The sequence below is a fragment of the Eleutherodactylus coqui genome, chromosome 2 (assembly GCF_035609145.1).
Source record: "Eleutherodactylus coqui strain aEleCoq1 chromosome 2, aEleCoq1.hap1, whole genome shotgun sequence".
Lineage (NCBI taxonomy): Eukaryota > Metazoa > Chordata > Amphibia > Anura > Eleutherodactylidae > Eleutherodactylus > Eleutherodactylus coqui.
In genome coordinates this window covers 153,986,607-154,000,266 of record NC_089838.1, presented here as the reverse complement: position 1 = coordinate 154,000,266, position 13,660 = coordinate 153,986,607, and the positions used below count along the sequence as shown (strand labels likewise).

General features: G+C 47.4%; 1 protein-coding gene across 2 annotated transcripts in view; it reads right to left on the bottom strand.

Annotated features, from left to right (window-relative positions):
• MDFIC (MyoD family inhibitor domain containing) overlaps positions 1 to 13,660 on the bottom strand; it is a 131,459-nt gene that overhangs the window by 102,821 nt on the left and 14,978 nt on the right. Inside the window, exon 1 of one of the 2 annotated variants that reach the window (XM_066591802.1) lies at positions 3,180 to 3,358. The exons of the other annotated variant lie outside the window; for it this stretch is intronic. The gene's annotated coding sequence lies outside the window, so the exon portion shown is untranslated. Of the gene's footprint in view, positions 1 to 3,179; positions 3,359 to 13,660 lie in introns of those variants that run through there. 2 annotated transcript variants of the gene reach the window in all.

The window sequence follows — 13,660 nt, the reverse complement described above, 5'->3', positions numbered from 1 at the left end:
TGGTCAGACTGTCAAGACCTCCTTGTTGGAGGCAAGGAGTCTGGCAGAGGAACAAGCAAGCCTCTGCATAGAACTGGGGACAAGATGGAGAAGGCAGGCGCACTTTTTTTTTTTTCTTCAAACTTTCCAGAGCAGCAAATCCACAGAACAATCTGCGCCAGCGGCGCGCAATTACTGCAGCGGGCTTCCCCGTGGATTTGCTGCAGAAAATCAAGATGGAATATCTGCAGCAAATCTGCCCTGTGAAGAAGCATCGTAAGGCTTCCCTCACACAGGTGAGTGCGATATCAGGCCGAGAAACTCATCCCAATATCACGCTTGTCAACGCGTGTATTACCCGTGGATGCAAGACGTTTTTCATGCAAAAACACTTACTTCACTGTTCTGAAATTCCGATCACGTGCGTCAGAGGATCGCCAAGTGTCTCCCATTGATTTCAATGGGAGACATCACATTGAATTTGCATACATATTGCATGGCATGCCATTTGTTTGACTGACCCCTTGAAAACAATGGGTGATGTGTTTTTAGGGATGCAAAAAAAATAGGACAGGCAGCAATTTTTTTTACATCGCTCATGTGTGGGACTTCATTCAAAAGAATGGAGTTTATATTTGCACGAGTTTTGTGCTGCTCGCAATGCACAGAATTCACGCAAGATTTGCGCTCATGTAAAAGTAACCTTAGGCCAAACCGTATCCACTGTGGACTTTGCAGCAGAAAAGCCACAGCAGATACGCAGACCAAATCCGCACCTGACTGATACGGATATGGCTGTGGTTTGTGAAGAGGATCTGCTGCGGAGTTTAACCCTTATACTGCAGATCCATACTATGCAAATCTACCATTAAAAAAGAAAAAAGTCTAATGCTCCCTCACACCAGCTATCTTCTTCTGTGCAGTGCCAAGAAACTGCCACTTATGCTTTTAGATCCAGTGTGGTCACCTCTAAGTCTCTGTAATCTGTAATACTGGAATCTTCCTTCCCAGGATCATCTTGTCTCAGGGAAGCCACAATGTGAGTATATTATGGATACATTGTTGCACCAGTCTATGAGCCATTAAAGCTACAGTTGGATATGGGATATTATACCCACGTACAAGTGGCCAATGTCACATGTAATATATACAGCAGTCTATGGATGTATTATACTGAAAGCTGGGGGCAGCCATATATATTATAGCACATTCCAAACGCCGTTAAGAATTTCCATTGTTCTGTACTGAATCTGTAAAGGTGTCACAGTGGCACCGGATCCATTGTAGGCCTGACAACAATGGCACCCAACGTTCTCCAGACTACAGCGGCTTATCTCCCAGGGGAGCGCAGATACATCCCAATCCTTCCCCAATGTTGCACGGCGCACTGACTGCTGGTCCATCACACCAGACCTGCTGGGGTCAGCCATGTATGTAATGTGTGGAGCAGGCTGCACAGAGGAGTGCTGCCAGTCCTACACAGGGGACACCTAGGGACAGGCTGAGCGACATCTGTAACAAGTGCAGTGTGATCCGCTGCAGCCCCGGGACACACTGACTGCTGGTCCCTCACACCAGACCTGCTGGGTCAGCCATGTATGTAATGTGTGGAGCAGGCTGCACAGAGGAGTGCTGCCAGTCCTACACACGGGACACCTAGGGACAGGCTGAGTGACATCTGCAACAAGTACAGTGCGGTCCACTGCAGCCATGGACATACTCACTGCTGGTCCCTCACACCAGACCTGCTGGAGTCAGCCATGTATGTAATGTGTGGAGCAGGCTGCACAGAGGAGTGCTGCCAGTCCTACACAGGGGACACCTAGGGACAGGCTGAGTGACATCTGCAACAAGTGCAGTGTGATCTGCTGCAGCCCCAGACATACTGACTGCTGGTCCCTCACACCAGACCTGCTGGGGTCAGCCATGTATGTAAAGTGTCCAGGAGGCTGCAGAGAGGAGTGCTGCCAGTCCTACACACACGGGACACCTAGGGACAGGCTGAGTGACATCTGCAACAAGTACAGTGCGGTCCGCTGCAGCCCTGGGCACACTGACTGCTGGTCCCTCACACCAGACCTGCGGGGTCAGCCATGTATGTAATGTGTGGAGCAGGCTGCAGAGAGGAGTGCTGCCAGTCCTACACAGGGGACACCTAGGGACAGGCTGAGTGACATGTGCAACAAGTACAGTGCGGTCCACTGCAGCCCTGGACATACTCACTGTTGGTCCCTCACACCAGACCTGCTGGAGTCAGCCATGTATGTAATGTGTGGAGCAGGCTGCACAGAGGAGTGCTGCCAGTCCTACACAAGGGACACCTAGGGACAGGCTGCGTGACATCTGTAATAAGTGCAGTGCGGTCCATCCGCTGCAGCCCCGGGACACACTGACTGCTGGTCCCTCACACCAGACCTGCTGGGGTCAGCCATGTATGTAATGTGTGCAGCAGGCTGCAGAGAGGAGTGCTGCCAGTCCTACACAGGGGACACCTAGGGACAGGCTGAGTGACATCTGCAACAAGTGCAGTGTGATCTGCTGCAGCCCCGGGACACACTGACTGCTGGTCCCTCACACCAGACTTGCAGGGGTCAGCCATGTATGTAATGTGTGAAGCAGGCTGCAGAGGAGTGCTGCCAGTCCTACACAGGGGACACCTAGGGACAGGCTGAGTGACATCTGCAACAAGTGCGGTGCGGTCCATCTGCTGCAGCCCTGGGCACACTGACTGCTGGTCCCTCACACCAGACCTGCTGGGGTCAGCCATGTATGTAATGTGTGGAGCAGGCTGCACAGAGGAGTGCTGCCAGTCCTACACAGGGGACACCTAGGGACAGGCTGAGTGACATCTGCAGCCCTGGGCACACTGACTGCTGGTCCCTCACACCAGACCTGCTGGGGTCAGCCATGTATGCAATGTGTGGAGCAGGCTGCAGAGGAGTGCTGCCAGTCCTACACAGGGGACACCTAGGGACAGGCTGAGAGGCAGCCGCACTCCATCTGCAACAAGTGTACTGCAGTGCGGTCCCTCCGCTGCAGCCCCGGACACACTGACTAGTATGAGGTGACGGCTATAGAGGCAGCGGGGGGAGCGGAGAGCCGTTAGTTGTTATCAGTGTGCAGGAATGTAACAGCCGGCGGCGGCTGCAGATAACACCGCGGAGACCGAGAGCGGCCAGCGGCTCCGCATTAACTTTTACCTCACTGAAGAACTTTGTCTCCCTCTCCCGCACTCTTCTCCCCGGACTCTTCTCCCCGGACTCTCCTCACTCTTCTTGCTCGTTTTTCCTTATTTTCATCATTTCCGGAGACTCAAAAATCATCCCCCCGTGTCAGCGAGGAGTCCTCCGCCCGCCCTGCCCGAGGGGAGGCTCCGGCTGCGCCCCTCCCTCGCCCTCCAGAGGTGCTGCTGTGAGGTGCGAGGACTAGTAATGACTAGCCGGGCTCCACACCCATCCTGCCCGGGCCTGCCATTACTCATCTGCTCACAGGTCCTCTGCTGCAGTGCTGACTGGCGGTACAGCCAGGTTGCTGCTGCCAGGAAGGTGGACAGTGACTTGTGGAGACAGGAGACTAGTGTACAGCACCTCAGAGGTCTCCTTGTGGGACTGCTGGCACAACATGCTGCACTATGAGGGCTACCCAGATGGCACACGATACACGGACCAGTCACAGTTCTTTTTGGTTTTCACAGTCCAAATTTTGCACTATTGTGCGAGAGTAAAACAGCAAGATGATGGGTTCTGCCCCATCTTCTCACGCAGAAAAACTACGTGCGAGGGACATGCCTTTTCTCATGCATAAGGCTGCCTGCACACGGGCGGGTCGGACCCCGCATGCGGGATTCCTGCAACGGAGTTCGACCCGGTGACCCCAGCTTACCTCTCTGCCCGGTCTTCTCTGCTGCGAATGTTCCGGCCGGAGTGTCGGCGCACATGCACAGTACAGAGGACGCCGCGCCATGATAATTGCAGAATGGCCATGGGACAGATGGCTTCCATTGACTTCAATGGAAACCGGCCGTGCATAGCCCTCACCAAATCGCAGCACACTGCGCTTTCTCCCCGGCGTGCGGAAAATCGCAATCGATGGGCAGGAAATCACTTTTTCTCATAGCATCCTATGGGCTGGATTTGCTGCAGAATGAATCCCCCTCCAGATTTTGCAATGTGAATCCGCCCGTGTGCAGGAGGCCTGAGAGTAACGCGCGAGAATCACGCTAGTCAAAACAAAAGCATTCAAATCAATGATTTGGTATCGTCACGTTTTGTGGGCGTGATTTTTCACTCTTGCAATACGTGACAAGATCGCAGTCCCGTGTTCAGGCCCTGAGGCTCTGTAACCCCTGGACAGCAGTGCGAGCGGGTTAATGTGCATAGTGTTATCCACTATGGGCGGTGTCCAACAAGCGCAAATACGGTCACCTCAGCGCTATATATTAGTGCATTGAACTAGGTTGATTTGCTCGCAAGTTTGCGCACAGTACTGTACGTTTTAGTGCACGCAGGCCTGTTCATATGCACGCCATCCCCTCGTTCAGATTAAATGGCTATTTAGCTCAATAAAGTCCAGATGTGCTCCTATTTTTTACGGAATTGTGCAGCGTATCACACATTGGCGCCACTCCAATAGCCTTCTATGGGGACCTTTGCTGCAAAATTTTCAGAAAGTTGGAGCAGGTCTAATTTTTTTGTGCACACATTTCGATAATAGGAACAAAGCCATTGACATCAATGGGCGCTATTCGCCACATATTACACAATGCACAGTGCTGATATGTCCATCTAAATCCGCCCTCTGAAGGGTCTCCTTCACATTCGGGTACGCATTTTTGTGCACACTTCAGCACAATGTATTTGCACTATGAACAAGATTGATCGGTGCACTGTAATGCACTTTTTGCGCATGCAGGGCATGTACAGTTGCGCATAGTAGACGAACACATCCCGATTTAAATGGCTATTTAGCCTAATGAGGTCCAGATATGTTTTTTTCCAGTGGAATTGCACAGCGTATTGCACATTTGCGCACCTCACATAGAGATCTATGGGACCTTTACTGCGCAAATACACAGAAAAATAGAGCAAGTCCAATTTTCTTTGCGCGTGTGGGAAATACGCACATAAAATTGGGAAATGTGACGGAACTAGAGATGAGCGAGCGTACTCGGACACGCCCCTTTTTCGCCCAAGTACCGCGATTTTCGAGTACTTCCGTACTCAGGCGAAAAGATTCGGGGGTCGCCGTGGGTGAGTGGGGGGTTGCAGCGGGGAGTGGGGGGGAGAGGGAGAGAGAGAGGGCTCCCCCCTGTTCCCCGCTGCTACCCCCCACGCCGCCACGCCTCCCCCCGCCCCCCGGCGCCCCCCGAATCTTTTCACCCGAGTACTGAAGTACTCGAAAATCGCGGTGCTCGATCGAGTAATTACTCGAAACGAGTCCGTTCGCTCATCTCTAGACGGAACCCATTGAGATCAATGAGCTCTATTCTCTGTGTATCGCGCACACAAATATATGTGCACAAATCCGCTTGTGTGAAGGAGCCCTGACAGCCCACATGTATCTCTGCGGTTGTACCTTTGGTTTGGTGCAGCTATAAACAATGTCAGGCGTGCAGCATATCATCACTTGTGCCTCGCTCTGCAGGCTGTACGGCGGCTGGCTGACATATGGCATGTGATCCGCCAGCTGCCATAGTTGAAAGGATGTAGTTCAATTGGTTTTCTGCAATGATCAGAAAAACGGCATCACTGTAGTCTCCCAGGAATACATTTTATGTGATATTGCAAAGCGTTTTCCCAGGCATGTGAGCCCTCGTACGCAGAAAACCACGGTAGAGCCTTGGCCTTAATGTTTGATAAGGCTGGTTTACGACAAGCATATAAAAACACTTCCATAATACGGATATGTATTATGGACGTCTCAAAAGACATTTTATTAGCAAGTAATCAATTTTACATCCAGATTTGCCTTGAAATTTTATTTCTTTCTATTGGGCAAAGACTGATCAGCTTCTCATGGAGAATGGAGTCAATGAAAGTAAATAGACTTCCATTGATCCATTCACATTAGCATGTAAATACTGCATGTAGATACGCACAAGAAATAGATTGCAGCATGCTCTATTTCTCCGCCCCCCGCGTATATTTATTATGGGCTGCCTATACAACGTTATTCATAAACAGCACACAGCGTATGGGCAGCAAATCATACACAACCCTGCTATGAGGGCTTATTCACACAAGCGTATATAGGTCGGGTTTCACAGCCTGGACAATATACGCTTCCATCTGAGCAGTCCCCCCATTCCCTCCCCCTCACCGGCTCTCTGCTTCTCTCCTCCCCTCCGAGCGGTTTGAAATGGAAGTTGGTGGGATGGCGGCAGATCTAAGCTCCCGCCCCCTCCCCGCCTTTTGTCCATAGCCAGCAATGTGAGTGGCCGGGACAGAGCAGAGCTTAGCTCCGCCAGCGTCCCGCCCCCTTCCATTGCAAACGCCGGAGTAGAGGAGAGAGGCAGGGGGGGGACTGCTCAGATGGAAGTGTATATCTGCCAACCGTGAAAACGCTGGCTGATATATGCTCGTGTAAATAAGCCCTGAAACAAAGTGAGGAATTTCCAAAAAGGCAGAGTCACAGTTCGCATGACTGTGTGCGTGAGATACGCGGTTATGCACATTACACTCACTACCGGCTCACACAGACCAGTAAAATACTGCGGGACTCGTTCTACAGATACAGTTGTGTGAATAAGCTCTTAACTAGAGTTGAGCGAACATACTCTGCCAAGCTTGATGCTCGTTCAAGTATTAGCGTACATGATGGTGCTCGTTACTCGAACGAGCATCAAGTTGTGTTCGACGCACGCACGCACGCACGCACACACACACGATTTGGGTGATTTTGGGTGCTCGCTCATCTCTACTCTTAACCGCAGGATTTTCCACTTAATGTATACCTTATATACACTTGTTTTGTAAAAAAAATCTAATATTGAGTAACAAAATATCTACATGATTGTAAACTTTCTTATTTAATTGTTTCTTTATAAAAATTCAATAAACATAGAATTCTAATAAAGTCTGGTGTAGAACAAGTACAAGACTTCTAGCTGATTTGAGAACTAATAGCAGGTTCATACATACATGTGATAAATTCTCTGGAATTGTGCCTGTCTAAGGGCTCATTCACATTGCCATGTGCATAAGATGCTGTGTGTGTTACATAGTGTTATATGGCTATGTGAGCTGGCTATTGCCGCATAGGGCAGTGATTGACATAACGGCGTATCTCACGTATACTCTCATGTGCAGTGTGACTTGTTTCATTTTTTAAAATTTTAATTCCCCACTCTGTCACTTCGCGACATTGCGTATTAAACACGACACATACGCAATGCATTGCGTACATACAGCGTTTTATACGCACCCATAGAGAACAATAGGGCTGTACGCCCATAATACGTGGTAAGGGCTTATTCAGACGACCATATTTGAGCAGACATTTCCACACATAAAACACGACTATGCGATGCATTGGATTTTAATTGCTTTATTCAGGCAAATGTGTTTTTTCCGCACCAAATATTCGGAAAAGAAAAAATAGGACCTGCTCTATCTTTCCTGGCCGTATATTTTATACGGGGGGGGGGGGTGAAAAGATAAGTCTTGCCCTATCTGTCGCTGTGTTATGCGGAAAGTCCTTATAGACTTTTATGGCAGCAGAAAAAAGGGAGGGGAGGGAGTTACCCTGTGTACAACACTGGGAAAAGAAGAAAGCTGGCCCTAATTAGGCACTTTATTGCCATTCCAAGGGTGTATGCCGATTGTTGCTTGCCATCGCTTCTGCGTGGTTTTTTTTTGCATACAGCAGCACCCAGTGTGAATGACTTTTAAAACTACAATTACAATCGAGACTCAAGCTTGTCAAAAATTCATTCATGCAAATATATGTTCCATACAGGTGAATGCATATACCCATGTGTGATGGAGCCCTAAAATAGAACATGATGCATTATTTTTTACATGTGTATTATACGCAATGAAAAAACACTAGTGTGAGGGCTTATTCAGATGACCGTATATCGGCTGCGTTTTCACGCTTGGAGTGAAAACCCAGCCGATATACGGTCGTCTGAATAAGCCCTGAGTGTGACATACGAAAATCAATGTATTTATACATTGATTATTATATAGTATGTGCATAATACACAACTCCAATATGTTCTTGTGAATGATCCCTAATAGAGATGAGCGAACGTACTCGTTAAGGGCGATTTCGCAATCGAGCACCGCGATTTTCGAGTACTTCACTACTCTGGTGAAAAGTACTCGGGTGCGCTGTGGGTGAGCGGGGGGTTGCAGCGGGGAGTGGGAGGGAGAGGGAGAGAGAGAGGGCTCCCCCCTGTTCCCCGCTGCTACCCCCCACTCCCCTCTGCAACCCCCCGCCCCACAGCGCCCCCGAGTACTTTTCACCCGAGTAGTGAAGTACTCGAAAATCGCGGTGCTCGATTGCGAAATCGCCCTTACCGAGTACGTTCGCTCATCTCTAATCCCTAACTAAGGTGTTACAACCTTTAACCGGTTCAAGACTAGACCATTTTTCCCTGTTAGTGGCTCGCTGTGGCCCTATTGTTACAGCTTTTAAACATGAATGCTGCTAGCTTCAAACTGATTGTTAAACAGGTTGTCCTATTTTTTTTTTAATTAGTGCTCCCTGTATTATAACAAAATAAATGAGCCTATAGTCACACGTTCACGCTCCTTGCATGTCCAGTGCTGCTCCTCCATACTTATCACCAGGTCTGCTTATAGTCTGCAGAGCAGTGTGCGAACAGGACATCACAGACTGCTGCAACCAATCACAGAGCACACCACTCAAACACAGATCTATGATTGGCTCTAATAGACTGACTGCAGCCTGCAAATATAGTGTCAGAGGGGAGACCGCAGCTGCAGGTACTCAGCGGATATGAATATAAGATAATTTATGAAGCTCATGCTTTTCTTCACATTTGCAATGTTTTCACTCATGTGATGTTGCGAGATTTTCAATTTTTTTTTGCTTTTTTTATCTCCTATGTTTCCCTATGGAGCCCCTTTTTTAAATCACATTGCAAAGCACGAACTTGCGATTTTCGTGTGATGCGAAACGTTTTTAACATTAAAAACTCCTAAAATAAATCACATAGGCGGCAGCGATGTTTTTGCGAGAAAAAAACTCTCAAAAATCGCAGGAACAAAGACGCAATTTCACTGTGATTTTCTCGTGGTAATATTGCGATCACCCGCGTGAAACTATCTTCATTGTGTATCTCATTAAAGGGGTTGTGAGGCTACCAGACAACATTGCCCTTATAGTTCCAACAGCAGTACGTTATCAGAGGATGGGTAACTGATTTTGTCACGTTAGCACAGTTGGTGGTGTAGGGGGAATGTTGTCCGGTAACTGGACAACTTCTTTAAGTGCCACATTTTAACATTATTTGCTATTTTCTTTTTATTGCTGATTTCACTTAACAAAGGCTGCAGAGCTGATATGCATCTGCAAAGGCCCAGCAGATCCTGCAGCTACCCCTAAATCAAGTGGCATTGTCCAGGACCATATTTCCCTCTTTTCGTCACAATTTGACGTAATAATACGTCATGGCGATCTTGCGTACACAGGATCTGTGCCTGCACAATCACTGAAAGACTGTGGCTGTAATATGTCAAAGTACATATTTGGCATTGCCACATCTGTAATGACCTGTACAATAAAATGGATGTGTTATATATTCCGCACAGTAAACACTGTAAAAAAAACAAAGCCAAAATGCTGATTTTGTTCATTTTTCCTCCTAAAAAATTCAATTAAAAGTGATGAAAAATGTACACTATATTGACAAAAGTATTTGGACACTGCAGCAAATCAGCAAATATGCAAATACTGAGTTTGCCGAAAGGTATGCCTGGAAGGGCATGGGTAAAATAAAAAGCTGCTTATTTTGTAATAACTATTCATCTGATCAAGCACTTGTGGGATAAACTGGAGCGACGGGTACGACACCGCTACCCACGCCCATCTTCATAACAATCTCCTTACAGCCTTGCAAGAGGAATGGCGAGCTATTCCTGCCCAAACTTAGGATGGCTTCTCGCGAGCGTGTTTTTGCGCATGCATATGCATACGCAAAAACACGCTCCTATTAGAACCAATGCATTCCCTATGGTGTGTTCACATGTCCGTGCTTTACAGGCGTGTGCCTGGAAAGATAGGACATGCGTGCACCATAGGGAATGTACGCATTGTCTTCAATGGAGCTGCGGCTGCTGCTGGCGGCTCCATTGAAGACAATGGTCTGCCGGCTCCCTGAATTGTTTTAAGGAAAGAGCTTTAAATATAAGCAAAAATTTTAGGGTTAAAAAAATATATACTTGCCTGTCTGCCACTGCTGTGTCCCCGTGGGGAAAAATAATTCCCTGCTGCACCTGCCACATTTGTGACAGATGCAGCAAAGGGATTCTAAATCCCCGCAGGTATGAAGAATACATCTGCCAAATGTGGCAGATGTTTCCTTCATCCCCGCAAGGAACAAGAATTCCCTGATGCACCTGCCACATCTGTGACAGATGCAACAAAGGAATTCTAAATCCCTGCGGTGAATAAAGAATTCCCTGCCACAGATGTTACAGATCACAGCTGTGGTAGGGGATCCAGCTGCCGGCATCCTGCAATTGTTTTTCAGGGAAGGGCTTTAAATATAAGCTCTTCCCTAAAAACAAGAATTTTAGAGTAAAAAAAAAAATACTGACCTGTCTGCCGCTGCTGTGTCCTCGCGGGGATAAAGAACACATCTGCCGCATGCGGCAGATGTTTCCTTCATCCCCGCAAGGAACAAGAATTTGCTGCTGCACCTGCCACATCTGTGACAGATGCTGCAAAGGAATTCTAGATCCCTGCGGGGAATAAAGATGATCCAGCTGCCGGCATCCTGCAAATATAAGCCCTTCCCTGAAAAGCAAGGAAAAGTGGTGTAAAAAATAATAAACACCACATACTCACCTTCCTTCAGCTGCCGGGGCTCCGCCGCGTCGTCTCAGCACTCTCCCCCACTCTTCAATGCAGCTCTTTCAGCAGGCGGGGATTTAAATTCCCAACCTGCTGAAAGAGCTGCTTCTGATTGGCTGAGACGCTCAGCCAATCAGAGGCAGCTCTCGCCTATCAGTCATTCAGCGAGAGCTACCTGTGATTGGCTGAGGTGCTCAGCCAATCACAGACAGCTGCTTCTGATTGGCTGAGCACCTCAGCCAATCACAGACATCTCTTGCTTTTGTCCATATAGCGTATATCTCCTCCAAAATAGTAGCTATAAATACTTCAGGTTGTCACATGAAAAAACAAGCCCTTTACACGGCTCTGTTGATGGAAAATTAAAAAAGTTCAGAATATTTGAATGCACCTATATGAAAAACTAATTATTTTCCAAATAGAATAGAAGGAAAAAAATCAAAAAAAATCACCACATCCTTAAGTACCAAAGTAGGTCACATGCTTAAAGAGTTACATGACCCAGACACTGCTGCCTAGCCCAGAGGATTTCTGTTTTTCAGTATAATAAACCAGTCCATGTTCTACACATAGACACCAAAGTAATAAAACTCCTTGCTATAACATATAAAAGGAGATTACAACTAGTACAGAGTCACTGTGGATTCACATACAGTGTAAAGGTATGCCACAAAATTGTAACAGCAATTCTGTAGCAAAGAACGCAAGCAGAGTTATTGTTGCAACTTTTATGGCATAATTGCTACAGAATTGTTTTGTGGAATTTCTCATAGCATTGAAGTCTATGATGATATTCAGCATAAAAAACCCATAATGTGCTGAAAATAATGCAGAAGGTATTTCACAGCAGAGAAAAAAATCTTCAGCTGAAATGCCTTCCATGTACATCTTGCAGGTTTAATTTTTAATAGCTATAGAATTACATGGTGTATATTTAAACCTGCTGTGGAAATTAGGCCACGTGTGAATCATCCCTAAGGAAACCTCGTGCACCTGGCTGAAAACTGCATGCTCAACTTGTCCGAGAATGTATGTAATTTCAACAGGAAGAATATTGAAATCCAACTACCTGATTCCTCTTTACCCTGAGATCTGTGATCAGTTGGTCCTACCAAATTTGGTGGCTTCAGCTAACATCCCTTCATTGTACATGGTCATCTTATAGAAAACTTGTCAGGTGCCTTTAAGGTGGTTATATACCATTACAGTATATGAACATGAACTTATGTTTAGAGGAAGGGACACTATGGTAATGCCAGGGAGTTATGTGCTATCTTTTAAAGGGATTCTTTCTTACTTGTACAGTAGGCTTATATGTTACTGATTCAGGAGGGATAGTTGTCAGCGAAACGAAAGGCTGACAACTAGAGATGAGCGAACGTACTCGTCCGAGCTTGATACTCGTTCGAGTATTAGCGTGTTCGAGATGCTCGTTACTAGAGGCGAGTACCACGCGATGTTCGAGTTACTTTCACTTTCATCTCTGAGACGTTAGCGCGCTTTTCTGGCCAATAGAAAGACAGGGAAGGCATTACAACTTCCCCCTGCGACGTTCAAGCCCTATACCACCCGCTGCAGTGAGTGGCTGGCGAGATCAGGTGTCACCCGAGTATATAAATCGGCCCCTCCCGCGGCTCGCCACAGATGCATTCTGACTGAGATCAGGGAAAGTGCTGCTGATGCCTGAGCTGCTATAGGGAGAGTGTTAGGAGTTATTTTAGGCTTCAAGAACCCCAACGGTCCTTCTTAGGGCCACATCTGACCGTGTGCAGTACTGTTGAGGCTGCTTTTTGCAGTGTTGCACATTTTTTTATTTTGTATATCGGCCGTGCAGAGCATTGCGTCCAGAGCATTGCGTCCTGCAGTAATTTTACATAGTCCAGGACCAGTAGTGGTTGTGAGGCAGGGACAGTGAAAGACATATCCAGTCTATATAGGCAGTGGGCTTTTCCAAAAACATTTGGGAAAAATAATCTATTTGGGCTGCCTGTGACTGTCCTGACTGTACTGCGTCTCTGCTGGGGGTAGTTGTCCTAATTCATACGCAGCCAGCTAAGTGTTACAGCAGGCTTGCGCAAAATTCTTTCCTGGCTCTGCGTTGCCTCTTACATCACCGCTGTCATCCTGTCCAGAGTGAAACAGTCTGAAGTAATTTTACATAGTCCAGGGCCAGTAGTGGTGGTGAGGCAGGGACAGTGAAAGACATATCCAGTCTATATAGGCAGTGGGCTTTTCTAAAAAAAATTGGGAAAAAAAATCTATTTGGGCTGCCTGTGACCGTCCTGACTGTACTGCGTCTCTGCTGGGGGTAGTTGTCCTAATTCATACGCAGCCAGCTAAGTGTTACAGCAGGCTTGCGGAAAATTCTTTCCTGGCTCTGCGTTGCCTCTTACATCACCGCTGTCATCCTGTCCAGAGTGAAACAGTCTGCAGTAATTTTACATAGTCCAGGGCCAGTAGTGGTGGTGAGGCAGGGACAGTGAAAGACATATCCAGTCTATATAGGCAGTGGGCTTTTCCAAAAAAAATTTGGGAAAAAAAATCTATTTGGGCTACCTGTGACCGTCCTGACTGTACTGCGTCTCTGCTGGGGGTAGTTGTCCTAATTCATACGCAGCCAGCTAAGTGTTACAGCAGG